At 37.7% G+C, this 27,769-nt stretch overlaps 1 protein-coding gene and 1 long non-coding RNA gene across 2 annotated transcripts in view; both read right to left on the minus strand.

Moving 5' to 3' along the window:
- The window catches only part of LOC121731652 (serine/threonine-protein kinase 17A), a 184,557-nt gene that overhangs the window by 34,669 nt on the left and 122,119 nt on the right, over positions 1 to 27,769 (minus strand). The gene's annotated exons all lie outside the window — the stretch shown is intronic.
- On the minus strand, positions 1,929 to 25,889 carry LOC121731653. The gene is made up of 3 exons (XR_006036265.1): positions 25,820 to 25,889; positions 19,883 to 19,884; positions 1,929 to 1,939 (listed from the first exon to the last, which is right to left on the minus strand). It is a non-coding gene; the product is annotated as an uncharacterized LOC121731653 (long non-coding RNA).

A 27,769-nucleotide genomic window follows, 5' to 3' on the forward strand; every position in this document is an offset into this window, starting at 1 on the left:
CATGAGGATCTATTGTGACTCTTCCTATGTAGGAGGAGTCACAATCCTATGAGGGCTTATGCTGTCGGTATACCTACAGCATAACCCTCAATTATTATCACTTTGTTTTGTTACACCTTGTATACGAGAAGACCGATTCGGAGATGAAGACTAATCAGGCGTCCTGACTGCCCTCGTGCAAAAACACAGGAATGCCCAAAACAAGTTCCGGTCAGGTTGGCCAGCGTTTAGTGCGGAGCAGAGAGTTTTCTAAGTACATCTCTCTGTTTTGAAAGACAATTTATTGTAAGCATTGATGAACGTAGAACAGAAGCAGATAAACAAATACGATATTCTAATAATAAAAAATCACCACAAATTGAAATAAACGATAGAAGAGATCCTTTTTGGGACTGAACACCCTGCAAAATTAATGTTGACGCTAAAATCTTTATCTGACACCACTAAATATATGGTCATCAAATCGTTTTAGTGTCTCGTTTGAGTCAATTAAACATACTGATAGCGAGACATCCGTATTTGGGTGTCGTGTCATCTGGAATTCGCGCTACACCTCTTATGGCGAGACGGCTGCTGAGGCTGTCAACTCTTGTCGATTAAGGATTTACTGCTTAGGGCTCCCACCCATAACTGCGGATTCGCATCGCATCGCAAATATCTGCGACGAAATTCATATTAGAAATGACATTACGATGTGATGCGATGGGAATTTGCAGTTTTGTGTGGGAGCCCTTAGAGGTGGCTTTCCGATCCTTGCCGTAAGCGACCGCGATAGACGTTTCATTTTCTACCGGCATTGTTTTAGTGATCCATGCCGCCGCTTTGTAGTGGCATAGAGTAAAATGAAACGTATACATATATAATACACACATGTATAATAGCATTTCATTTGAATTTTTGTTGGTCGCGGTGGCTGGGGACAAGGAAGCCACCTTTAGGCTCCAACCACACAACTACCTAAGTACGACATGACGATCAGTGTTAGCTAACTTTAATACAATTTTACAGATAAAGAAAACTGTAATTTGACGAAGGCAGCTTACATGTCGCCTCGAGCAGTAGCCACTAGCCAACAGTTAAAGTTGCCGAAACCGCACAAACGCGCGGAGCGACACGACCAAAATTCTTTGTATGAAATTGTTTGCCTAATCACATAACGCTGCAGCGGAAGATGTTTGCGATCTGATCGTCTTGCAGTATGCAGAGGTTGGTGTGACTTGACCCTTACGGTAATAACTCTTAAGGATTTATCGTCAACATTCGTCATAACTGCCGAATTGGCAATTCTTATTAACTTATTACCAACGTGTCGATGGTAATGGCATTTCATTTGTTAACTACATTCCATCCATTCAGAATTATTCTACCCTTGCCAGGACCTTTATACCGACGACATAAGGACGGTAGAGAAACTCCGTGGTAAAACAGAAACGGCCTGTAATTACTCGGAGTGAGTTATCGTGTCATATCTGATCGTTATTGTATATCTTACGTCTCAATGAATGCTCCATTAATGATTTAAATCGAAACAGCGACTTTATACAAGGAAACAACAGCAAATATAATTTATTACAGAAACTTTGAGAATTGGAACAAGGAGGTCAGAGGTAAAACAAGATAATATTAAAAAAAAAAACAACTTCTAAATTGCCCACCTAGAAAACTACTAAAGCGATTTTCCCTAAGTAAAACAACACCTTGTACCTACAACAAAAAAAGATTAACTTAAATCGGACCTGTAGTTTCGGAGATATGCGAACGCAAACATATAAACGTACGTATAATATACGAAAACTGGGCAGTTCTGGAAATATTATACAATAAGACATTAACTCCTTTGTAAAGTCGGTTAAAAATACTTCATTAAAATGTACCATAAAACAGTCAAGTATAATTCTAGAGTCGTTATCGTAAACGGCGACCAGTGGCGTCCCCGATACTGAATGGGCCATCTTTACGAGCAACTCGATAAAGAAAACCATTCACGTACCGTCCATTCAGTCCCACACGAGTAAGGTCGCCAAACCTAACAGCCGGACAGACCAGTCAGCTTAGCCAGATTTTTGTATGAAAAAGCCAGACTTTTGTAGGATAAAGCCACCTACCCAAGATTCTGCATACCAAGTTTTCGGCATATAATATATAAGTGATCGGTTCGACAAACTTTCTACTAAATATAACACAAAATCTTCTTAAATTGACGAGACTTTGACATCAAACTACAAATGTAGAGCTCTTTAAAGGCCGAATCTCTCTAATTTTGGTCGGACATGCCATAAAAAAGCCTAAATATCCGGCTTTATCCGAATGTCTGGCGACTGTACACACGGGTCGCGAGCTTAACCCAAACACACATCTTCATCCAGTTTAAACTCTTGATCCATATCTATGAATGTCAGTAACAACATGACCTGCCTATTATGTAGATTTAGTATGTGAAAGTCTTGTCCAAAAATAAGTGCAGAGATAAGTCAACTAGTTTAAGTCTGGTATGCTCATCATTCTACATCACCTATGCTGGTGTTTTCAGTTATTATCATCTGTCAGACTTTCCTAGACGTATTTTCTACTTTAAACCTTAATTTCAAAGACTTAATTAGACACGAATACTTATAAGTTATAAAGTATCTGTAACTGCTCAATAATTAAGCGCTCAAACAAATTTGGAATAAGTGCGCTTCTAAGCTCATAATCAGCTGAAAAATTGGCTTCATTTGACCAATGACTATGGCAGATCCGTCGCATTCTTTATGCCAAATTTCCGAGGTTCCTCTTTTTTGACTGGCTAACGTTAAATCATTAACCAATTAACAACACTGTTACATAGATAAACTCCTGTCAAAAACTTCATAAACCGGGCATAAGTTTTTGCGATTACTTGGTATCTTGCTCGTCTTCCGAGACAACCTTGGCACATAACTCTCCTGGCGCCGGTGGCCGATGACAGGCAAATTAATCAGCAGATAAAAAACGCAAGTCTCGTTTTAATTGAAGCGAAATTCCTAACATTGTAGGTCAAACTGTGTCTGTCAGGCTAATGGAAAAAACATGCATTTAAATCAAGACTGACTTTGCTACTGTTTAGTCTACGTATGACTGTGTTTTTCCAGAGGAAAAACTGATCTAGAAACCCTCAATTTCGTAGGGTTCCAACTTTCCTTTCTTTTTTCCTGAATGTGAGAAAAATCAAAAATGTGAAGTTAGTTAAGTGCTTTTAGAATTTTGACAAATTAGAGCGCTTAGAATATGATAATATGAAGATGATATTATTAAGGCGATTTAATGAATGTAATTTGAACAAGTAAAATACGAGAATAAAGGTTCTGATTCAAATGCATCGCATATTTGATATTAACCTTTCCGTCTTCCGGTAACACTGTGCACAATTCTCACGATCCTTTCAATAAGGGTATTAAACACGGTATGATTTCGTGAGAAAGGCGCCCATAACGGTCAATACGCTGACGGCTGACCCGTTTGGAATATTGTCTTCAATATACGTTTACGGCCGTAAGTTCATTAGAACGTTTCGAGGGAAGCAGTTAAGCGAATTCGTTAGTGACGGATAGTTTATGATGATCTAACAACATGTAAAAACGCCTATCAAAAACAATTTCTACAGCCGATTACACAATCTCCTCCTTATTTTGGAAGTCGGTTAAAAACAAAAAACCCGAATGCATTTTGAAATACCTAGTCTTACAGTACATACCCACTAAGGACACCTCTCACCGCAAAATAATCGTGCCAAAAATAATAAAAACAGGCACGCGCTTGGCTTAAAAATTCTTCGCTTCGTGGAGAAAACCAGTGGTGAACGATTAAGAAGCCATGTAAAACCTACACTATGTAATTTACTAATGCAATATAGGTATAAGATGTCGGGAGCGAAAGCAGAATTACATAAGGATTTATTATTTAATATTTAATGGCGGGTTGAAACCCGAAGCCGACCGTCACAGCGGCGACTACCGTCTACCACCTGACACCGCTCACCAAGGCAATTCGGCGCCAGATTTCGTCATCATCATCATTCTTCAGACTGTATTTAAGTTATGCTCAGGCAAATAACATCAGCAACCAAAGAAAAAACTTCATAGTTTATCCATTCCCTGGCGCCTATGATTGGCTGGACTTCAACATTTTGCAATATATTATGCTATTATTTAGACATCAAAACCAGATTTTTGAATATTTGACCAATGAGAAGTTCAGATGTCATTTGAGGTTGGTTTTACATTTTATGAAAAGACCATTTTTTGCACTTTTATAAGACATAATATTATCGAGACAGCCTCAAAATTATATTATTATCTTCACGGTATTCATTTTAACAGCAGAATCGACAAGAGACTGTAATTTTCTCTACAGTTAAATTAGTTCACCACTAGAGTTTGAAGATACCACCATAAATTACATTTTAATCATTCATCCTCGTTCGCATTGTGAAACGTCCAGCGTCAGTCGTCGCTAAACATCGGACTCGATCAATCTAATTAAAATGCTAACAAGACGTCCATCCGATATTTCTAAATCGATTATCGCTCGCTCGAATCGATATTTCGACATCGACATCGCAGTCCCACGCGACACTTCATTTCAATATCGCACGGCTAGTGATGCGCTGTTAGATTGCATTGTCGATAATAAATAATTGCAGTCGGCGCGGCGAGGCGTGCTTGACATTTTAAACGAGATAAATCACAGCGTTATTATTAAATACTTAATTAACATACTTTTATGGCATTAACTTGACAAGTTTATTCATATCATCGCTCGTCTCCGATAAAAGGTTGATTTTTGGCCGAAGCCAAATCTGATAGGTAGTCAGTTTTAGTTACTACCATAATCAAAGCCGAAAGTTTCAAATGTCTAAGAATTTAATTTTGGCCCGAATCTTTTTCTCTCAGGACTTTCTTATGTTTTATTTTGGCTGTAGTATTTTTTTAATCGGGTGTTTTTGCAATTTAGAGTGTTAAAATGCAATTCGCATAGGTGCTTTGCTATGGATTAAATATTTGTTTATTTCTTTCACATTGCATTCCTACATTAGGGTAACATGCGAATAAGTCACACTTATATATTTAATTTTATAGAATTTGAAACAAATTTAGCAGGAGATGTGTAAATCACTTTACAGGAACATTGAGGTCAAAGGATACAAGTCAATATAAACAGCCATATTTCTCGTTAATTAATATAAATAAATAATCCCAATGACAATGCATTATCACTTTATTCCCAACTTAATTTTCCTGGTATTTAGTTTAATTATTCTAGGTAAGGTTATATTGTTATACTAATATCAAATATGTTTATTACATATTAGTAGGAAAATAGACTTGAACATTCAACGAAATAGGCGACAGTTTCCCAATAAACAATGTAGAAAAGATTAAAAAACAATTGGAAAAAGTTTTGTTAGTGTAGGTGCCGTAATAACTAGGTCACCGTAGGAAACCCTCAGGTAAAAGCTACTATTTAATATTACGTGCGTTTCATAAATGTATAATAATATTAATATTCACATATTCCCTTTCGCACAAACACAAAATCGACATTAAGAAGCAAATGATATAATTAGGGCATTTTTCATAAATTAAACGATTATAAGAACATGTTTTCCTGTTATTATATTGAATAATAATATTAAATATTATAATAATTACATTATTATAATATACATTTTATTTATTAACTTTAATAACTGTCAATTTTTTACTGAAAGTTGAACGTTAATCAGCAACATTGAATCACTTTAATGCAATATTTCTTCTGATTGAGGGCCTGTTTCACCACTTTCTGATGAAGTGGCGAATAGGCTATTCACAACTTTTTTGACAGATTCTCCATACTTCATCTGTCAAGTTAGGTGGTGGATAGCCTGTTCGGCACTTATCAGGAAGTAGTGAAACAAGCCCTGAGTGTGGGAAATATACTTGAGCCCACTCATAATTTACAAGAAATGTTATTATTTATGAAAATTCGACGACGCGATTCAGTATTGTGCACTGTTCAGTCTGCTTTAAAGTTTTTTGGGTATGAAACAAAATATTGGCCGGTTCTAAGACCTACAAGATAGGCACACAAAATCTGAACACAATCAGTCTTGCCGTTTCGGAGTTTGGTAACAAACATCGCGGAACGAAAATTATCTATTTAAGAATAACCAATCATTACCCATTGAGACCGCCTCATTTGCTCACACGGGTTCTCATAATTAATATTTTCCTAATGTGGGGCGGGTATGTGTCCCGGCGGGATGCCGTCCTCGTTCGGGGCCATAACGGAGTGACGGAGATGACCCACAGAGTTTTTGCGACGAGCCCATCTAATCCCTTAACAGTAATTAGACGTAGGGACGGCTGGCAGTCGATAAACTAGAATAGGTTCTAATATCGATAGAAGCTTATCGTATCTGTCTTATTATAATTATAAGATAAGGTAAATGATGACTAATATTGAATAATAACATATAACACAATATGAAAATAAGAAAAGAATAAAATTGTACTTTATTTTTCTTTAACACCCTGCATGAATTGAGTTAAATATATAGCTTTTTTCTTTTTAATTCTTTTTTTTTGTTTTTATATAAAATACTATTAAAATAGGTTCTTTATTCGCTTGTATATATTATTTTTTTATAGTTTAATTTCTGCATAGCATGTTTACCAAGACATGCACTTACATCCAGTATCTTATGGCTTATAAAAATATGACTTTGTAGCGAGATCCAATTAGTTTAACGCCACGCCCTGGGTTTTACGGCCATTTTTATACTGCAAAAAACTCGTACAAGTCCACATAAAGTGTTATTACTCGTATAAATATCTACGATTGCCTTCTTCGTGCAAAAATATTGGTAGACCTACCAGGGCGACTGATTTACTACTTTCGCGTCATAAAAATCGATATCGACTACTTTTGTGTCGTAAAAATCTTTATCGATATCGACATGTGACACTGGTACATCCCTAAGCCCTGGTTATAGTTAATCTAGCTACTGGCTACTTTCTTCGCAACAATCCGTGCGGGCGTCAAGTATGTTTGCTTAACCTACCGTTGGGAAAAGTACTCGTACACCTTGGAAATGGGTTTAGTGTTAAAAGTGCTATAGAAAGTAATATTTTGAGACGCCTTTAATCCGATAGATACTTTTCCCACGGACTATTCAAAGTCAATAGTAAATAATGTTCCAAAAAGTATATTTGAACTAGCTGTAGCCCGCGTTAGCATAGTAGATCACATCCCAAGTATTATTTATTGTACAAAAATATTCAATGTACAGAATTGACTTTCCTACGATTTTATTATATATAGATGTTCCGCGCGGCTTTGCTTGCGTAATTTAGGAATTTCACGCAACCGTACATTTTTCCGCAAAAATAGCCTCTGTCCCTTCACGTGGTCTATTCTTCATGTTTGCCAAATAACATAAAAATTGCTCCAGTAGTTCTTAAGATAATAAGCAATTTTAAATAATTTCCCTCCGTTTTTTTTTTACATTTTCCTCTATTTCTTTGCTCTTATTAGTCTAAGCGTGATAAAATATAGCCTATAGCCTTCCTCGAGAAATGGACTATCTAACAATGAAAGAATTTTTCAAATCGGACCAGTAGTTCCTGAGATTAGCGCGTTCAAATAAGCCCTTTCATATAATTTCCCACGTTTTTCCACATTTTCCTGTATTTCTTAGCTCCTATTAGTCTTAGCGTAATAAAATATAGTCTATAGCCTTCCTCAATCAATGGGCTATCTAACACTGAAAGATTTTTTTTAATCGGACCAGTAGTTCCTGAGATTAGCGTGTTCGAACTTCAAATAAGCCCTTTCATATAATTTCCCCCGTCTTTTCCACATTTTCCTTTATTTATTCGCTCCTATAAGTCTTGGCGTGATGAAGTATAGCCTATAGCCTTCCTCGACCAATGGGCTATCCAACAGTAAAATAATTTTTCAAATCGGACCAGTAGTTACTGAGATTAGCGCGTTCAAACAAACAAACAAACAAACTCTGCAGAATTATAATATTAGTATAGATAAGGGCCTGTTTCACCAATTCCTAATAAGTTGCTGGATAGGCTATCCACAACTTATTTGACAGAAGCTCTATACCCTGTCTGTCAAGTTAAGTTTTGGATAGCCTATCCGGCGCTTATCAGGAAGTGGTGAAACAGGCTCTAAATGTTTTCCGCGTCTTCGTCAACTCTGAAGGTAAATTTTGCCGATTTATGCCGCGACAAAAAGTAGCCTACAACTACGTCCTTTCATAAAGCCAGCTCTATTTTAATTATGCAAATTTTAGTACAATCAACCTACTAGTTTGAAGTCTTGACAAGCAAACCTAATATCAACCTTCTATTTTAATTACCTCATGACATGTATCTAATACAAAAAGCTTAATGTGATAAAGTCATTTATTGGATAATTCTGATAAACCTAAGTGGTCAGCCTGACTCTACATTAACAAAGTAGGTAAATTATTGAATTATGTACCTTTATAAACTTTAACGTACGTATTAACGTAAAGTCATAATGACGCCGATGTTATTACAAAGTAACGGCTCGAGCGGTACTAACTATTATCAGTTTTTGCGGGTAGTCGGGAAATCAATGTTGGCGCCCAAGCTGGGGCCGGCTGGGGCACGCCGCACGTGCTACACCCGTTTACTTCCGAGAATTGTTTATCTGGATCAACATTTCTTATCGTTTCCACGTGTATCGATAGCAAATGAATAATAAAACTGTATTTCATTATAGATAATGATGACCCATCAATTCCCATTTTGTTGAGAGTTGAGACCCATGGGGTCGCGTATGAGGACATTAGCGGTTGGCAAAGTATAACAAAAAAGAGATTTTTCACAATAGATTTTTACGTTCATGCTTAAACAGAAACGAGAAAATATAATTTAAAACTACATATTTGATTGCAAAATTTGGACAACACATACATTTGTTTTAATATTTAATCAGCATCAGCTTCTAACCTACAAGGTGCGGCTGATGGCTGAATCTGATTTATATACTTCATCACATATCTCCTACTCTCCCAGTATAATCCGGCAAGAACTGTCCCAGTATAGTGCAATAACAATTAACAATAAAGCGTCTGTTTTTGCGTCGACGGCCTAGTGCTAGACGCTGTAATCTAGAAGTGCGCTTTTTCTAGCGGATTAAGTATTTAATTGGTGGTCGTTGTAATCGGCGTCGGATAGACATAAATATTGTATGAGCAATAAGGCGCCGGCGCGACGAGCATTAGAAACAGGGCTGCCAACTGACATATCTCATCTCAAGATTTTTATTAAAAACTTATTAACCTAAACTTAAATTTATTTTAATTAATGTAATGAAACCAAAAATGTAGAGAACGGAATATGAGATCAAAAGATCAGCATTTAATATCGAATAAATGCTAAACAGGCCTTGAATAAATTAATGGCAAAAAAAATTTTTTTATTTTATTTCCTGAAAGTTTTGTACGAAGCTATGTTAAGAAGTGTATAAACATTAACTACATTTACAACAAACCAGAAGGTAATTAATACTTGTCAACAGTCTACCGAACGCAACAGTTAGTTTAATATTGCAAAGTAAAATTTGACAGCCCTAGGTAAATACGAAGCTCGCAATATGACCATAAACCAGTATCAATAATATAAACAAAGAGATTGACCAACACTAGTGCTGCCTCCGTCCATATTCAGTAAACGATAATTTGTTTATTCGCATGTTTCACTGTCCGTCTCCTTTTTCGAAGTCGGTTAAAACTGCAGACGTTAGAGTTTGTGAGTAAAGAAGTAATATTCTATTCGATAGATTCAAAATTACTGACGTTACCTTTTATGATAGGAATTTATTCAATAACTTTGTTGATTGCTTAATTTTTCAACGGTGACCAATAAAAGATTGTATTAAAATTCAAATAGCTACTCCAGGTACCTCTGAAAACCTGCATTATGCTAAGAAGTACTCACATGCGGTTTTGCTCGATAGTTTTACTCCAAATCGAGTAATAATTAGAAATTACCTACTGTGTGGACCCTCAAAACTCACAGCTCGAAGGCTCGCATCGAGCCGGCTTGACGGAATTAAATATATCGACGATTTAGAATAAAACTATCGAGCAATGCTGAATGTGTGGACGAAATCTCGAGCCGCGGGTTTTGCTCGACGTTATTGCTCGATCGAACAAAACCGTAAGTGAGTACTTAGCATTAGAGAGGGGGCAAGACACTCTTTACCTAGAAGGTTTGTGGTAACTGACGAGTCTATGTTATTTTGACTGAAAAAACCACCGCAAGTTAAATTTGATGTCCCTATCACCTCTAAAAAAAGAAGTAAGGAGTCTTTGTTTAAAAATAAACAATAAACAACCATTCTTGTACACGTAGTCCGCTGAATGCACGAGTGAGTTCCAAACGCCACGTTTCGACGCCGAGGAAATTGCCTAACTTGACAAACTAATTGAATTTAAAAACCAAGGTTTTGTTCTGGATTACGAGTGTTTTAAGAGCGTTTACGTAAAATTAACTTGTGTTTACCAAATAGTTTTTATTTCCCAAATATTACTATCGATTATTTTATTTAGAAGATTAGCTGTCCCGGTGAACTTCGTGTCACTTTAAAACCTTCCCTGGACTTCTACAAATATTTTAAGACTTAAATTAGCCCAATTTGTTCAGCCGTTTTCGAGTTTTAGCGTTACTAACACAATTGAAAATCCATTTTTATATATACATATATAGATATTTTGTACGCCAAGAGGAAAGAATCGCAGAAAGCCTACTTCCTGCTTAGTCTCTCTGTTTTCTCGTAGTCTACCAGCTGCTCTAAGCCTATCCACGGTAAATTAATAGTTATGGAGCTCATCGTTAAGAAACAAATATAAATTATGAGCAACAAGTTAAAATTAAAACGTTATTAATCAATCACTAGACTTTTTGCGGGCTCACAAGAAGATGATACATTGTTTCACGTACAAATTACAATAGTATGATGTAACTGGACAAAAACGCGCAGATCACACAGACGACAGCACATAGAGCACACGGCTATTAGGGTGCACATCCAGTAATCGCGATTCGCGACTAGACACGCGACAAATACGAAAGCAGAGTCCGTGTAGAACATATTTTAAGTAAGCAGAAACCCCAAATGTCCACACTGTGCTTTTTTGTTCATCAATGCCCAAGGGCATGCGTTATAGCGCAGTCAACAGCGTAAGTGAGGCATGGCCGCGACGCATGCCCTCTGACCGTATCCAAAACTTTCGCTTTGTTCTTTTTTTTCTAGAATTTCTTATTACCAAATAAGTCGCACATATTCCACCCAGTAAAATGTTCTCGTCGCACATGTTACAATAATCTGACAGACACTGCAACTGAACAAAAATGACAATATTGGCGTCGCATTCGTTGATGCATTCAATTATTGAATGCGCCAAACGAAAGTTGAATGAAAGAAGATGACGAAAATTGAAGATGAAAGTGCGTAGCGTGGACATAAGTAATCTCTACATATAATGGAAAGCAATCTCTAGAGGCTCTACCCCATTATATCCAGGGAGGAGGTAGAGTCTAGACAAACTACTTCTCCCGCTGTCAGTCTCTAATATGCGAAAAATGTTTTTTTTTTTTTTAATGAAATAAGGGGGCAAACGAGCAAACGGGTCACCTGATGGAAAGCAACTTCCGTCGCCCATGGACACTCGCAGCATCAGAAGAGCTGCAAGTGCGTTGCCGGCCTTTTAAGAGGGAATAGGGTAATACGGGAGGGTAGGGAAGGGAAGGGAAGGGAATAGTTGAGGGTAGGGAAGGGAATAGGGTAGGGGTTAGGGGATTGGGCCTCCGGTAAACTCACTCACTCGGCGAAACACAGCGCAAGCGCTGTTTCACGCCGGTTTTCTGTGAGAACGTGGTATTTATCCGGTCGAGCCGGCCCATTCGTGCCGAAGCATGGCTCTCCCACGTCTGAATTGGATTGATGATATGTAGAGTGATTCCAGAAGAAGGTTTATGACTATAACTTCAAAGATCGTGTTCAATATTAAATAAACGTTCAACGTTACAAGAAATACCAATATTCGATGCGCAGAAAACGCAACGACATCAATCTAACAACTAATGCGAAAGTGTGTCTGTCTGTCTGTTCTCCACTCCTCCCTCAAACGCTTAAAAGGCTGAATCGATTTTGCTAAAATTTGGCTTTACTTCGAGTCCCAGAAAAGGACATAGGATAGATTTTATCGTTCTAATTCTATGATTTTATCCCGAAAAAATGCACGGTTTACTATCATATTATTGTCTCCTCGCCTATAGGTATACTATGCAGCGTCTCGTAATGCACAGTTTCCCAGTGACTCCACCGAGCGGATCTGTATTTAGTTTTTGTACGGTGTCGCGTCGTGACCTCCGCCGCGGGGTCGTCGCACCGCGGAAATAAAAGCACGAGCGAAATTATCACTTAGATAACTAGCGCATGAAATCACAGTAAATGATGCACGGTATCTGAGGTTTATGACAGGAGTTTATCTTTTCAATAGTAGGTAGCAACTCGTTAACCAATCAAAGACGAGAATGGATAAATTAATCATACACCTGTCAAATACTCCAGGAAACAGGCATGGGCAAGGAATCAAACCATTAACGCACTCGTGGGCGTTTTTAAGTATGTGATGTTGAGTGGGAGGGTCACTATGTGGACCGAAACTAGAAGCACCCCTAGAGGCAAACAATGGTTACTAATTCGATGCCATACAAATCAGCTCAAAATGAGACGGCTAAAACTCACTCATTAACTTAAAATTGGTAATATAAGCAGTGTAACTTTTTTCCTACATGTCGGTTCGGTATTCGCATCTCATTCAATCAAAGAACAACAAAAGACTTGATTAGAGACAAACAAAACGACTTTTCCAAAGAAATTCGCAATCAGACCAGCAATCGCACGCGGGACGAGAATCGTTTATGCACTTCAAAGCCACGCCGAAAGGCGTTTCAAGTTCATTGTCGTGATAGCTATGTACGGCCTCTGATAAACCACCATTTGTAGGCCTTATTATTATAACCATAAGGTTCGCTTTTACACGCCTTACGAATTACATGCATTTTCGGCAAAGGGGCCGACCGCGACAGACCAAAAAGACAACGGTTCATAATTTCAGCCCGCACAGCATTATCCAAACAATCGCACATGTGTACTGCGGGGCTAAAATGGTCGCTTTGAAGAGTCATGATAATATGAATCATAATATGATTCATTTTTCTAAAATCGCAAAATGCAACTCTGCTTGCAATTCATTTTTGTATTTTTGTACCGATTTGACATTTGTCAGTTTGACAGTTTTGACAATTCATTTGCTGAATGGATTGTGAGGAATTGCTAAATGTGACCCCGCAGTACAGTTGAGCAAATTAATCTGTCAGCAGTTTACAAGTTTAGTCATAATTTGCCAAAATTATGAATCAAGCCTACAGTACCTTTTCTATGTTGGTTCACCATGATCACAAAGTCTATAGCATCCACAATCTTCGTTAATCATGGACAATGATAGACCACAGGTTCCAAATCATCCATCAAGGGCCAAGGAGATGTTAGATGCCGCTTAACTATGTTACTTAGGCAATTCATTTGTTCTTATTTTATAGTACACAACAAATTCATTTTCCTTACTTTACAATGCCAATACCATTTTAAGAATCAACGACTAATCACTCATTCTCCTTACCGTACAAATCCAGTAGCACTTCAGGAATGCACACCGAGGGCGGTCGGTATTATTCTAAGCGAGATCGATAAACAGGCGATGATACGGCGATCTCGGGCGATGATATGAGGGATTACTGTCATGATGGAGCTATTCCTGGACTAAGAAGTATTTCTATTACTATTTACCTCCTCACTTACGCACGCTTCATGGAAAGAGTTTGCAACAATGAACATTCATTTTGTTCATTCCTGCAAACTCTTTTTCATTAATTGCGTGAGGCATTTTTGGGGATTTTTTGTACCCCCTCTCCTCTCTTGGTAAGTAATTAATGGACGCCCCCTAATCTGTCATTCTGTTGCTAAAATCTGTAAGTACTAAGTATTTCTGGGAGCACTAGAAAAAACATGAGCTACTTATTTTAACCTATACCTACACTCAGCAAAAGTTTGCTTTTCATTACAAGACAGATTTTTAAAAAATCTTTCCAACTCTGTCCATTCGATCTGTTCACGCCCACAAAATCACAATTATACGAGCAACTGTCGCCAACAGTGCTTTTAACCATATCTTCTGGCTTGGGTACTAAGGCAGCATAAGACACGAACAATCAAAATGTGGGAGAGTCATGCTTCGGCACGAATGGGCCGGCTCGACCGGAGAAATACCACGTTCTCACAGAAAACCGGCGTGAAACAGCGCTTGCGCTGTGTTTCGCCGAGTGAGTGAGTTTACCGGAGGCCCAATCCCCTACCCTATCCCCTTCCCTACCCTCCCCTATTACCCTATTCCCTCTTAAAAGGACGGCAACGCACCTGCGGCTCTTCCGATGCTGCGAGTGTCCATGGGCGACGGAAGTTGCTTTCCATCAGGTGACCCGTTTGCTCGTTTGCCCCCTTATTACATTAAAAAAAAAAAACAACCAACCGATGAAGAAGCTCATGGAAACTCAGTATCCGGTAGCTTCAACCACAAGTGATATAATACCGCGCAATTCCTTGTGTAACCGAGACGCGAGTAATGTACGCGGGGAACATAACCTTTACTTGTTATTGACTACGTGTGCAATCATATTATTATTTATCACAAGTACTACGTGTACGGAGCAGTGATTACCATAACTTATATGAGCCGCTGTAGTCATCGCATCGGTTGTTCTCATAAAGACTTAACCTATAACTTATAAGCGCTGTCTTTAAACGCTTAAAGGGTGTTATAATCAGCGTAATTTAATGTTAAAAAACTCATTTCACTTTAAGTCTTACATAATTTTTTACAATTATCAAATATTTCTCTAGCCTGTCACATGGCAACTGCGCCCGCGTACCGCGTAGTAGTTTTGGCAAGCAACCCACGAAGGCACTAATGTGTCTTGGGCGCCGGATTATAGTTACTTTATACCATCCTTACATAAAGTAGATTTAGATTTTATATGACAATTTCTTCTTAAAAATAACGCTACCCCATAAAAACAAGGAAATATTAAAAACACATTAAGCTAATGTCTTTGAATTTACTGAAAAAGCCTTTTAGATTTATGTCCCAAATAAAAGTGCCTTTCGAATTTCGTGTACCAAATTAACCTCACAATGGGATCAAAAAGGAAAAAATCTGCTCCTGATTTATGTGAAACGGTTAAGGGTCCAAACTCGTCCAGAATGCCTTGTGCCGTTACCTTTCAATAAATTAATAATGTCCCTTACACCCACGACAGCATAAAACATGGTCAGAGGACGCCGCCGTATCTAAATAATCTCTTCTTCAAAGACGGTTAAAACACCCATCTTCAGTAGAAATCGACGGACCGCCTGTAGTTTTCGATAATTTCGAATACATGTTTGATATAAAAGCATTCATAAATTATCAGTTATCGACTCGATGATGTGTCACCATTGACGAAGGGTTTAATTGAAAGATATTAAAATTATATGAATGTTAATTTAACAATGATGAATAAAGAAATAATTTTAAGAACAAATACTTTGCTAGTAAAAACATCTACACAGTATCTACACAGTCATCTTAAAAACAAACGTAGTTGACTTTTTTTTCCTATTTTTATACGTGAGAAAAGTAGGCAGGAAAAACTTTGATTTAAAACGTTAGCTCTCAATCTATCGATTAGGACTGTGAAACAAACATAATTGGAACAAACGAATGGACATTGGACAAGCCGCGCATTGTAAAATAGAAAACCATACAACTATTAAACAATAATTAGAGTCGAATGAGCATAACAATAAAAGCATTACTGTGTAACCCAGGGGTTCCCAAACTGTGCGCCGCGGGGCAAGAGGGGCGCCGTGATCCTCCATCATTATCGAAAATCACAAATATTATAAGATTAAATTATAAAATGAATTAGACCTACGAATTAGACAAAGGTGTTTATTATGATTTACCTGCCTAACCTAACTATAATCATAATCATGGTGTTTATTTATGTATCTTTTTCTAATAGCTACCAAGCTACTTCACCTAATAAAACCTGCGCCGCCGCAGGCTGAAAAATATTGGAAACGCCTGGTGTAACCCATACAATATTGTCTGTTTCGAATTACAGTTTAGCGCATAAAACTAGATTTCTATGACAACGTTCGAACCTTATCTCCATCAACAATTCAGAAACTGGAACAAAACAATTCACTGGTGTAATTTAATAACTTTAGCTGATGTTTTGCACCGTGCCGTGTAGAAATATTTAGACTAGGGTTTCATATAACAATAATATTTCTCAATATCATTACATTCCAGTGGTACGCTATACTAGACACCTATAGAGACCTATCGAACTCGCCAGTCGTAAAATCTACTAGTAAAGTTGGTGCCCGCAACGAGCTTGTGCACAAATTCGCTTATCGCTCGAGAGCCGTACCTTCTCTGGGATGAAAGTACTTATCCTATGCGCTTTCTCAGGACTCAAAGTACCCCCACATCAAATTTCACCGAAATCGGTTCAGCGGTTTAGGCGTGATGACAGACTTTTTTATTTAATATAGTTTTTAATTAGTCGTCTCTGGATAGAGATCATTTTTGAAAAGGTCTAATGTATAAAGGCCGGCAACGCACCTGCAGCTCTTCTGATGTTGCGAGCGTCCATGGGCTACGGTAGTTGCTTTCCATCAGGTGAACCGTTTGATCGTTTGCCCCCTTATTTTTTATAAAAAAAATGCTAAACTTGTCTCTTTCACTCGCTCAAGAAATTAACGCGATCTCGTTTTAACAGGCCCATGAAATGTAACATGCAGTCGGCGTTAAGCACACTATACACATGTAAAGTAGCAATAGTGCGGACATTACAAGAGAACGGCACTGAAATAAACAAAGCGTAGAAAGTCCTAGTTGGATATTTAACACAGTCATTTATATTTATACCCCATAAAATATATAAATTACTCCTAAGTCCTAGGCTTACCGCTCACCACAGACAAAACAGTTGTTGGCCTAACTTTTGTGATACAAAGTAATGCGCACACTTGGAACAAAAACTGTCTTGCGACAGCAATAATGTCGAACGCCTTTGTGGTCTAGTGGTATAGAGCGCGGCTCTTGACTGGGAGGTCGTGGGTTCGATTCCCGCGTTGGGAACATGTTATTTCCAAGTTTGGTTAGGACAGTGCAGCCTGATCACCTGATTGTCTGACAAGTAAGATGATCCATGCATCGGATGGGCATGTAAAAAGTCGGTCCTGCGCCTGATCTCTTGCCGGTCGTGTCGGTCTTCCGTGCCACTGGGTTATGAGAGTAAAGGAATAGAGAGTGCACTTGTGTACTGCGCACACACTTGGGCACTATAAAATTACTCCTGCGTAGCTGGCCTGGTTTCAATGAAACCGGCCACCGTCACCGACACCGGTGTGGGAGCTATTATTATTATTATTATTAATGTCGTATGCAAGAGAGTTTTTGAAAAGAGTTTATTCTATTCACTAGCGCTTTTCATTGCCTAACAGCAAAATATCGCCCGATCAACAAAGTTTTTGAATGGATAAACTCCTGACAAAAACGTTAGAAACTGGCCAAAACACATTGATGGATTTGTGCAACGACAAACGCACACGACAGACACAGTGACATCGTTCCCGCAACTTTATAATATTAAGCTGCAGGCAATTTAACTGCAAGCTGCAGTGAGGCACAGGTTTAGTGGGTAGACGCCGCTCTTGGGGAAACCCACATATTATTTCGGCCGAAATCTCAGCATTTCCCCAAAAAAGGCGCAGTTTCTGGACAGTATTGAGACAGATTGAGCAACGACTGTTTAGTCGTGGGTGAGCGGCAAGCCTAACTCGATACGGACCGTTCTTCGCTGGGATTGTAAACGCTCTACATAGATAAGTGCGGCTAATGTTTTAAAATGCAATTTATCTTCAGACGTCTTCTGTTTGGTTATTTCTAAACATTTCTAAACGGTGCTTTCTCTAACTAGAAATGTAGCTGCTGGCAACCATTTCGGTTCCTTGTTGTTTCATTATTCACGTAAGCTTTTTCATTTGATACAAATCTAAAGACTATAAAGCTTAGAATAAAGCTATCTATGACAGACAGACAGTCTAAGGGCCTCTACCACATTCTGATAAGGCTATGCACCAGTTTTGCGTTGAGACGTTAAACATGCTAGGAAGGAACAACAACATCCGCCTAGTATGGGTCCCGGGCCACAGCAGCGTCCCCGGCAATGAAACCGCTGACGAACTGGCTAGGCTTGGGGCCGAGAGTCTCATATATGGTCCAGAACCAGTCTGTGGTATAACTCCCAGTACCACAAAGCAAGTGCTCATGGAATGGGGTCACAGACTATGCAGGAAGCAATGGGCTGAGACCCCTGGCCTTGAGCACTCCAAGGCACTAATTCCTGACTTCAACAAGAAACAATCAGAATTAGTGCTCACCTTGGGTAGGAACCAATTAAGAATCCTTACCAGAAGCCTAACTGGGCACTGCAAGCTCAACAAACACCTAAACAGAATGGGTATTTGTAGCATAACGACTTGCAGATTCTGTGAGGAGGAGGATGAAACACCTATTCACCTTCTCCTCGACTGCCCTGCCCTACTACAGAGCAGGAACAGGCACCTTGGTCGCCACGAATACTCGTCCACAGAGGAAATTCGTGGCACCAACCCCAACCATATCGTTCAATTTATGAGCAGTATTGGGTTGGGGATGATACTCTAGTGCGAAGGAGTCACAATAGATCCTCATGGGTCGCAGTGACGTCAGGGCTACAGCGACCTGCCTTCTTTATAATAAAAAAAAAGTGGTGAAACAGGCCCTTAAAGTTTGACTAAATCTATTTGGTCAAAGAGCAAACTTTAAGACTGTCTGCCCTCTATCTATACTATAATCTATACTATCTATTATTATAAAGCGGAAGAGTTTGTTTGTTTGTTTGAACGCGCTAATCTCAGGAACCACTGGTCCGATTTGAAAAATCCTTTCAGTGTTAGATAGCCCACTTATTGAGGAAGGCTATAGGCTATATTTTATCACGCTAAGTCTAATAGGAACGAAGAAATACAGGAAAATATGAAATTAAATTAAGAAATTTAAAAAACCCCCGCCAAAACAACTTTAAAAAGTAATGAAATAATATTTACTGCCTTTAAGTTCAAATAATTCCTAACTTGTGTAAAGTAATATTTTAGTCCATAATTGTTGTCACGGTGTGTCGGGGGACCGCCAAGTAAACTACACCCTACAACCGCCAAGTCTCTGATTACCTATCTCGATTCAGATCGCTGTGAATTGATCCTTAAACTTGTTATGCGAAATCAAACATCTACATTAGCGGTCCCCCGACACACCTTGACAACAATTATGGACTAAAATATTACTTTACACAAGTTAGGAATTATTTGAACTTAAAGGCAGTAAATATTATTTCATTACTTTTTAAAGTTGTTTTGGCGGGGGTTTTTTTAAATTTCTTAATTTAATTTTATTTCATACTTTTTAAACTTGTGTTGGTTATAGTGCAGAATAATTCCTATCAACAGAATCATATTTTCATGATTACCATCTATCAATGTCCTTTTCGACGAGGCCGTTAATATGAGCCCAAACATGAAACCTCCACTTTGGGTTCATACGAAGCTCGGTTTCTATAGAATCCAGGTGATGCTGCAGCAGCAGCATGTAAATATTTACTGTTTATACTTTATCTACTTCTTACTGGTTGTCGCAATTAAAATGAGCCCAAACACGAAACCTCTGCTCTAAGTTGGCGAGGAATTGCCAATTGGATATCCTATTGATTACCAGGTGATGCTGCAGCACCAGGTCAACTTTCCATTATTATGTGTATACGTATATTGTATATTCACAAATGTCACGAACTAGAATGAAATATAAAACCCATCAAACGACTACAAGTTGCTAACGGCCTTTCATGAACCAGATAAACCCTGATTGTCCAGCACTGAGCAGGCTGATGATGATGAATTATAGCTAAGAACACTCTCGATCATGTCAGCTTACTACTGGAGCAATTTTGATGTTATTTGGCACAGATAAGAAGTAGACCACGTGAAAGATCATAGGCTATAGGTTTAAATAATTTTTTCAGTGGCTATATATTTGATACCCGTGCGACGCCGGGGCGGGTCGCTAGTTTCTAATATAATCCATAGATCATATAAGAAAAACAAGAGACAGATAATATAGTCCATTGATCATTATAACTGTTGTACTTGAGATCTCGTTAGACCCAGCGCAGGTCGAGCATCGTCGACGTCGATCAGACCTACACCATCCCTGTACTGTTTAGTGGCTGTCATGTCTGATTGTACTAAATTATAAATGGATACTACACTATAAATGGATACTAAACATTCGGTATGTTTTAAATTCCAAAATGTTCGAAACTGAACTGCAATGAAAATATTTATATGAACAAGAATTGGAAATTACTCGATAGTAAGAGTCGTTATAAAAAATTCCCCAGTAACTGTACAGTGTACAATTTCCGCGGGTACAAAATAACCTAGGTCATTTTCCTTAAGATTACTAGACTGTGTCAGATTTCATCACGAATGGTTTAGTCATTTCAGAACCTAATTAACAAACAAATATTTTACCTTTTACGTTAGTATAAATAGAAGATTTATATTTTGCAAAGTTTTGACCAAACGGGATTCTATACAAACATACAATTGATTACATAGATAAAGAATTAATAAAACTGAACAACTCACAACAACAGAGTAGTCTTCTGGTATTGAAAATGCCGCTTCGCTTACCTGCAAAAAAGAAATCAAACATTAAAATTCAGAAGTAATTTATTACCGCCTACAAATACAAACTAAATCATCAAAGTCACCTTAACTGATACGGAAACAAAAAATATCACACCCAAAAAGTCAACGTTACACCATATTACACATAACTAAAACAAACACACGCGTAATCTAACAAAAAACACGGACAAATCGGAGCGACATCGACAGAAAAAGTCAACCCTTCCACTTGACTATTGTGTTAGTACACATCGAAATACTATCGTACAGAACTATAAATAATATCTAGGGTATTATAGTTCTATAGGATGGTATTTCATAGATTACAGTCATCACTCCAACTATGCCAAAATTCGTTTAATGCGCAGGAGCCGTGCATTTTGCACCTGGCAAAATGCACGGCAAAAAGTATCCTATAACCTTTCCCGGAACTCAAAGTATTACCATGCCACATTTCAGCAAAATCGGTATAGTGGTTTCAGCGTGAAGATATAACAGACAGACAGACGGACAGGCAGACACTTTTGCATTTATAACATTAGTATAGATTGGGCTGCTTACTTTATATGGCTTCATTTGTACAATCATTAACACGTAGCTATAGGCTAACCAGTTTTTGACTCAGTTACTCTTCTATAGCATGAGTATTTCGATGAGCATGATACAAAAAATATCCCGCCTTCTCGATTACAGAACATGGATTGCCACACTCCAAAACTGATTCGAAAAAAATATGATTGATTTTGATTTTTCAACTTTTTCAGGCGTACCGTGTATAATGCAGAGCCGTCTCGCAATCGTTGCCTCTTCACGTTGCCCCATGATGGACCAATACAAGCGAATACGAACGTATTTAGCAGCCTTTCCCAAAGTGGGCGATAACGCCCCCTTGTGGGCGCTGAAGGTCTAAAATAAAATAGAATAGAATATTTTTATTGCAAGAATGTAGTGTTACATAGGTCTTAACATTAATTAATATATTGTTCTTATACATTCTGCCATACAAATGGCGTGCAATTGAACATCGAAAATATCAGCTATTAAACTATAATAAGTAATTACAAAATACGATAGGATTTAGGATTTATCAAAATTTGTGTAACAATGTCAAGGTAGTGTCAGAAAGTTAATTAATTAAATATAATTTAGTGTTAGTAATAGTAAAATGCGGAAGTCAAAATGGAAGTCTTAAGTTAATTATTATTAAATTGCGTAATATAATATTATAATAAATACATTTTTGGTGCATTACATTGGCTAAAGAGGGGCGGTGCAGTGTGGGACACAGAAAAAAAATGGGGGCGTTGCGTAGAGGCTTGGAAGGTGATTTATTTCATCTGGATGCATTTTAAATTGTGGTCAATCAATGGTGGCAATCATGATTCTGAAGCTGTCTTAGATAGTCTTCTCATCTATAGAGAAAGATAGTCTTCTCTTTGCAAATACATAAAACCTTTCGGTTAAAGTTCACACGTTACTTTTCATATTAAATTATTTGTCTAGTAACTTAAATACTTATACTGTCTGTTGCTTGACAACCCTACGATTTCGGGAAAGAGTTGAAAATAAAAAATGAAAACAATGAGAAAAGGGTCCATTTGTTATCTCGCAGCTCGGTCTATTAAGTGGGGGTGAATAAAAACTTGCCCGCCCACCGGCCCCGAGCCCCGACGTGTACAGGGTGCTCTGAACATACACGTCATGTGGACCAAGTCATAGGATTTGACGTCCAGTGGTAGATTTATGTAATTGAAGATTTCTTAAGCGGTTTCTTAACGTTGGTCCTTGTGTCCATTTCTGGAGAGATTGCTCTGTCTATCCTTGACAGTCTGTGGCGTGTCTGCTTCTTAAAGCAGATGCCGCTTACAGCCTCGGCTGTTACCGTGGTAGATCCTTAGCCCACCAAACAGAGATGGAGGCATCTTAGGTTTTCTGCTGTTATCGCCTCAGTGGGTTCCAAGTTCAACAAGCACAGAAGGAAGCACCTTAGACTTTAATTTGGTAGACGCACCCGGGGTGGCATTCACACATATAGAAAGAGCTTAATTTAGAGTTTAGACCACACAACAAAATCCAGCGTGTTACAAAACGTGCTCGTATTCCGGTATATTCCTGTAGGCTATCTCCATTGTTTGTGTGTTGTAACTTGTACCATTGAACTTGAATGCAGCCAACATATAAACAAACCGGGAACATGCACGCTTCCTCAATACAGGCTGATTTTTACATACTATTTATTACATTAGCAATGTTTTTAAAAGGCATATGATGTGAAAATGTAAGCTATTTGTAATAAATGGCACGTTTTTCAATTCCATTAATCCAGTGTTAAATGAATTAATGATCTAAAACTTCAGTTATTTCTTAACCATTTAACCGTAGTTTAAGTATTACTCTCATTCAATTTATCCATTGCTAAGTACTTAACCTCGATGAGGCAGGCTACATAATAGCGGGATACGATATATCTTCTCACCTCAGCCCAGATCTGACGGAACCATTCGCCCTAACTAATGATACTCCGCCATTTTGTGCATTAACACTGTAGTATATTAACGTCGGCGCCCGTCACGAGCTTCCGTTGCGAGTGAAAATGTAAAACTACCCACTTCCCACTGAACATTCGTTACTTGACTTCAGGTCGGTGTCTGCCGCGAGTGATCCGGCTCGAAGGACCGCGTCGACCATTTTTTCTTTATGAATTTTGCAGAATACGACGTGTATAGATATTTAGAGCTTTCTTATCAATGATCCATATTAATATTATAAATGCGAAAGTGTGTCTGTCTGTCTGTTACCTCTTCACGCCCGAACCGCTGAACCGATTTTGCTGAATTTGGTATGGATATACTTTGAGTCCCGGACATAGGATACTTTTTATACCAGAAAAATTTACGGTTCCCGCGAAATAAACGAATTTTGGCGCAATGGAGTTGCGGGCATTATCTAGTTTCTTATAAATTTGCAGTCTGTTATAGTTTAGAATTTTACAAAAAATATAAAAGACCTACGAGTTGCCCTTGTCCGTCCTTGACGGATTTATACATGAAATAAAACAATAAACAAAGGGAATTAAAAAAACACAATAACTAGTGACAAAGACGTGCAGTCTGTTCCGAACAAAAGCGGTTAAAGTAAAGAAAATCATATTTACATAACAATAGAGCAGAAAATTCCCAAGCAATGGCGCGTGCAAGATCGTCAAGGCCAGACGTGCACAAAGGGACGATTTAGATGCATGACTATTCCGAGTAATTAAAGATATTGCAAAGCAGAATGGCTCTTATCACTCTATTCGATTATCGAGTTATCGATTTCGCAGTAAAATCGAAATCGAATCGTCTCTATAAAGAAAAGCTGATACGTTCTTATCATTCGATTATTGTTGTTATCAATATTCGTGGTAGAGTCGAAAGCGAGACGATGGTAATTTAAGATTTTTCATGGAAACATAGTTTCATGATAAACATACTTAACAATAACGTTTTAACTACGCCATTAACATTCTCATACAATGACGTTTATTTTGATGTAACAAAGAAACTGTGAGTAAATTCTGTAAATACCGCAATATTATATTTCGAAAATAAGTCATATTTAAAGTAAACATAATAATAGTTGGACGTCACAATAATATTATGATGCCATCTAATGCTAAGTACTCACATACGGTTTTGCTCGATAGTTTTACTCCGAATCGAAGGAAATGACATATTTGACATATTTAATTCCATCGAGCCGGCTCGAAGCGAGCCTTCGAGCTGTCAGTTTTGGCGGTCCGCACGGTGGTTATTGCTCGATTTAGAGTAAAACTATCTGAGTACTTAGTTTAACAGGATTTTTTAGAATCATTGCAAAGTTGAATTCTAAAAAAAAAACTGTCAAACCTACAAAAGTAACATCAACTTTCATTTCTCCAATGAAAGTCACAGGCAAAGGATTGTATCAATATCATGATGCCATCTAACGGAATTTTTAAGATCATGGCAAAGAAATTGCATTAGAGAAAAAATCAAACTGTCAAACTGACAAGAGACCAACTTTCATTTATCCAAAGAACGTCACTGGCAAAGGAAGATCTGTGTATGGAGTGACACACCTGTGCCACTTAGGCTTCTGGTAAGCGCTAGTACCAAGTTTTTCCTGTATAGATAACTAGGTGACATTTGCTTATCAAAATCGGACGGGTTTTCATATTAGCGTAGATATTAGCTAACCGGCATCTCGGAATGCAATTTGTACGTACATATAAAAAGTTACTTAACATTTCTTCATTTCCTGGGATGGTTCTACAAGACGTGTAATGGGATACTGCACTGCAATACATGATTGAAATTATTCAAATAGTATCGATCTGTTCGGTTGGAATTGGTTTCTGATAATTTAACATACCTTTAGGAAGATATGTTAAATTATCAGAATATTTTAAATTATAGATCTGGCGCGGCCGTGCCGACTGTATGGGCGCCGCAGACTCGATCGCACAAAAAGTCTGTCGTCTGCGATCTCACTTACATACTTGTGATAGAGAACGTAAAAAAACACACTCACAAAATTTGAATAGCAAAGAAAGCTAAAATGGTGATTTGCTCGTATTTAATGCCTCAATAATATAGAAAGGGGTATAGGGTAAACACCCAAATAAAAATTAATCATTGGTATCTCAACTGTCCATACTACAGAAAGTCCTGTTGTTCGCATTCTTAGTATTTTTAAAACATAAATCTAAAGGCGGCTTTCCGATCCTTGCAATCTAGCTCTACGCCTAACGCCACTACAAACTTACCTTTTTCCGTTTTTAACCAACCTTTGTTCCGCGCAGCCGTCGTAGAACACGAATAAAATTACATTTTCTAAAAATGATTACCCCTATATACTCAATTTCATGTAAATCGTGGAAGCCGATTCCGAGATTCCAATTATGTATATATACAAGAATTGCTCTATTGCAATAAGATAATAGGATGATTGTCATCGATGGGGTAGTTTGCCCAATATTAGCTAAAGCTGTAATAAGTATTAAAATTTAAAGCTCTGAAAAATCTGCTCTGAATTTTTCTTCGGTCTCATTAGTCCTTAAGACAAAGGTATTCTGACTCTAATCTGACTCGTGACTTGTTGGAGATAAAATGATCTAGAGATTTTCGTGTCATTATAAATATTATTATTCATAACATTAAGATTGTAATTATACTTTATTTTTAAAATAATTAAAATACCAAGGTCGTATATGATGAGAAAATCATAAAACCAGGAAATGTAGAGGACATCGTAAAAATAATTCATAATATTATGTATTATGTTTTATTTGCGTTTAATGTGTGTTTAATTAAGGAAATAATATTATCTAACTGGATCTTTAGTCATCTTTTTATGGCCTTATCGTTTACCGTAACTGTACTATACCTACTAACCTACTATTACTTATTAGTATGACGTAGTTGTGTGTAGTTTAGTAAGTACGATAAAGGTCTTAAATGCCAATTACCATATTTATTCACCTCTATAGTATGTACGACTTCTATATTATATTTTATTATTATCATATTTATGCCTATGGCTATGGCTATGGACTGTATTATCTTATTTAAGAAATAAACAAGGTTTATCCATACTAATATTATAAATGCGAAAGTGTGTCTGTCTGTCCGTCTGTCTGGCTGTTACCTCTTCACGCCCAAGTCGCTGAACAGATTTTGCTGAAATTTGGCATGGAGATATTTTGAGTCCCGGGAAAGGACATAGGATGCTTTTTGACCCGGGAAAATGTACGGTTCCGCGCGATAAACGAGTTTTGGCGCAACGGAGTTGCGGCGTCATCTAGTATTAGTATAAGTTGTAAGCAACACCAAATATTTACTTCTGACTATATGCCCGATTTTTGAGGTTTACTGCAGGAGCTTAAATCTTTTCAAAAAGGTCAATTGTTTGAATAACGATGAACGCTGTTTAATAAAAAGATAACTCCTTTTAAAACCTCATCAACCGAGCCCTAAGGATTCACTTAGGGAGATTGCAATTTTTGTTATAGTTAAAACAATATTGTCCGTCAAAAACTCTACTTTCTTCATTTTGTGCCTACTAAAATTTTCGAACAATATCCACTTAATTATTCAGCGGTAGCACGTTTATGTTTTACAATATAATACACAATATACGCGATATATCACCGCCCACCGGACTTTCACTGGCCGGACGTCGTTTGTCAGATGCCGTGTTATATTTAGACAGGTAAATATCGCACACGGTTCACATGGGAGGCTCAAGTTTAGGCCGTATAAGGCCATGCACTAGTCTGGGTTAAATATTAATATTTCTATGCTAATTATAAAGAGAAACAGTTTGTTTTCATCGAACTGGCTCCGAGAATGTTGGGCCGATTTTGAATAAATTTTGTAAAGACATTGAGTAGACTGTAGACCACAAAGAAGGTCATATGATATTTTTTTATCGCGGGATAATTTACGGCTACTGTGAAACACTGTTAAAAAAACGACTCAAATAATATATTTACATTTTAACTAATCAGGTCTTTTTCAGGAACACGCTAACAAACTGAAACATGAAAAATGTGTATTATACTGACCGAATAACTTCATAATGGGTGAAATTCCGCTAGCGTGCTCCGCGCCCGTCCATCTTGTGACACTCTCGTGTGTCCATTTGACACGAATTTTTATCTTAATGGTCACACTAAGTGTCCACTTAATGACTACCTAACAATTTAATTTCTGATAATTGACATATCAAAACGCAATTTAGTTTTTTGGGCGTTTAAGCTGATTTACGGTTACCGGTAACTAAATGATATTATGAA

The sequence above is a fragment of the Aricia agestis genome, chromosome 11 (genome assembly GCF_905147365.1).
Source record: "Aricia agestis chromosome 11, ilAriAges1.1, whole genome shotgun sequence".
NCBI classification, from domain to species: domain Eukaryota; kingdom Metazoa; phylum Arthropoda; class Insecta; order Lepidoptera; family Lycaenidae; genus Aricia; species Aricia agestis.